Below are 2,500 nucleotides of genomic sequence, written 5' to 3' on the forward strand. Positions count from 1 at the left end.
GTGGATGATGCGAACTTTGAGGTCCACACAATAATGTGCAATAATTACGAATCATTTAAAAATCCATACCTTTGTATCCTTAGCCTCGAGCCAATTAAAAGCACTGATGTGATAAAATTGTGACGTATCACGTGATACTCATATATATATATATATATATAGATATATATATATTTATTTATATATATATCTATATATATAGATATATATATGTCGATATATGTGTGTATCGATTTTATTTTATTTTTACTGTCGGAAAAGGAGAAACGGGATGTTTAAAAAAAGTACTTGAAGATTCTGTCTCCTAATAAAGAGACGGTAAATCATAAGAGAGAGGATGACTGCGTTATAATTTAGGTCAACCACCGATAAGAAAACGATTCCACGAGAATCTAAAGTGAAAAAGCTTACGGCACCTGGTATTCCCAGGCGGTCTCCCATCCAAATACTAACCAGGCCCGCCCCTGCTTAGCTGCCGAGATCGGACGAGATCGGGCGTTTTCAGGGTAGTATGGCTGTAAGCCACATGGTTAGATGAAAAGCTAAATTTTATATTTAAAAATATCATATTTCGCTTAGAAATATCTCGAGTGGATCGCGTCATCTTTCTTCTCCAATTGTTGGCTGGTCTATTTTGGATTTTTTTTGTGTGGATGATGCGAACTTTGAGGTCCACACAATAATGTGCAATAATTACGAATCATTTAAAAATCCATACCTTTGTATCCTTAGCCTCGAGCCAATTAAAAGCACTGATGTGATAAAATTGTGACGTATCACGTGATACTCATATATATATATATATATATATATATATATATATATATATATATATATTTATATATATATATATTTATATATATATCTATATATATGTATATATATAGATATATATATGTCGATATATGTGTGTATCGATTTTATTTTATTTTTACTGTCGGAAAAGGAGAAACGGGATGTTTAAAAAAAGTACTTGAAGATTCTGTCTCCTAATAAAGAGACGGTAAATCATAAGAGAGAGGATGACTGCGTTATAATTTAGGTCAACCACCGATAAGAAAACGATTCCACGAGAATCTAAAGTGAAAAAGCTTACGGCACCTGGTATTCCCAGGCGGTCTCCCATCCAAGTACTAACCAGGCCCGCCCCTGCTTAGCTTCCGAGATCGGACGAGATCGGGCGTTTTCAGGGTAGTATGGCCGTAAGCCACATGGTTAGATGAAAAGCTAAATTTTATATTTAAAAAATATCATATTTCGCTTAGAAATATCTCGAGCGGATCGCGTCATCTTTCTTCTCCAATTGTTGGCTGGTCTATTTTGGATTTTTTTCGTGTGGATGATGCGAACTTTGAGGTCCACACAATAATGTGCAATAATTACGAATCATTTAAAAATCCATACCTTTGTATCGTTAGCCTCGAGCCAATTAAAAGCACTGATGTGATAAAATTGTGACGTATCACGTGATACTCATATATATATATATATATAGATATATATATACTTATTTATATATATATATATATATATATATATATATATATATATGTCGATATATGTGTGTATCGATTTTATTTTATTTTTACTGTCGGAAAAGGAGAAACGGGATGTTTAAAAAAAGTACTTGAAGATTCTGTCTCCTAATAAAGAGACGGTAAATCATAAGAGAGAGGATGACTGCGTTATAATTTAGGTCAACCACCGATAAGAAAACGATTCCACGAGAATCTAAAGTGAAAAAGCTTACGGCACCTGGTATTCCCAGGCGGTCTCCCATCCAAGTACTAACCAGGCCCGCCCCTGCTTAGCTTCCGAGATCGGACGAGATCGGGCGTTTTCAGGGTAGTATGGCCGTAAGCCACATGGTTAGATGAAAAGCTAAATTTTATATTTAAAAAATATCATATTTCGCTTAGAAATATCTCGAGCGGATCGCGTCATCTTTCTTCTCCAATTGTTGGCTGGTCTATTTTGGATTTTTTGTGTGTGGATGATGCGAACTTTGAGGTCCACACAATAATGTGCAATAATTACGAATCATTTAAAAATCCATACCTTTGTATCCTTAGCCTCGAGCCAATTAAAAGCACTGATGTGATAAAATTGTGACGTATCACGTGATACTCATATATATATATATATATATATATATATATATATATATATATATATATATTTATATATATATATATATATATATATATATATATATATGTCGATATATGTGTGTATCGATTTTATTTTATTTTTACTGTCGGAAAAGGAGAAACGGGATGTTTAAAAAAAGTACTTGAAGATTCTGTCTCCTAATAAAGAGACGGTAAATCATAAGAGAGAGGATGACTGCGTTATAATTTAGGTCAACCACCGATAAGAAAACGATTCCACGAGAATCTAAAGTGAAAAAGCTTACGGCACCTGGTATTCCCAGGCGGTCTCCCATCCAAGTACTAACCAGGCCCGCCCCTGCTTAGCTTCCGAGATCGGACGAGATCGG

General features: G+C 34.4%; 4 non-coding genes across 4 annotated transcripts in view; all 4 read right to left on the minus strand.

Moving 5' to 3' along the window:
- Positions 1–404: 404 nt before the first annotated feature.
- Positions 405–523, minus strand: LOC133398816 (5S ribosomal RNA). Its single transcript, XR_009768073.1, has one exon. It is a non-coding gene; the product is annotated as a 5S ribosomal RNA (ribosomal RNA).
- Positions 524–1,089: 566 nt separating this feature from the next.
- On the minus strand, positions 1,090–1,208 carry LOC133398772 (5S ribosomal RNA). The gene has a single exon (XR_009768030.1). It is a non-coding gene; the product is annotated as a 5S ribosomal RNA (ribosomal RNA).
- Positions 1,209–1,743: 535 nt separating this feature from the next.
- Positions 1,744–1,862, minus strand: LOC133398784 (5S ribosomal RNA). The gene has a single exon (XR_009768041.1). It is a non-coding gene; the product is annotated as a 5S ribosomal RNA (ribosomal RNA).
- Positions 1,863–2,409: 547 nt separating this feature from the next.
- Positions 2,410–2,500, minus strand: part of LOC133398794 (5S ribosomal RNA) — a 119-nt gene continuing 28 nt past the window's right edge. Inside the window, exon 1 of the ribosomal RNA XR_009768051.1 lies at positions 2,410–2,500. This exon is cut by the window's right edge and continues 28 nt beyond it. This is a non-coding gene — a ribosomal RNA (5S ribosomal RNA).

This window comes from Phycodurus eques, unplaced genomic scaffold (genome assembly GCF_024500275.1).
Source record: "Phycodurus eques isolate BA_2022a unplaced genomic scaffold, UOR_Pequ_1.1 contig_348, whole genome shotgun sequence".
Lineage (NCBI taxonomy): Eukaryota > Metazoa > Chordata > Actinopteri > Syngnathiformes > Syngnathidae > Phycodurus > Phycodurus eques.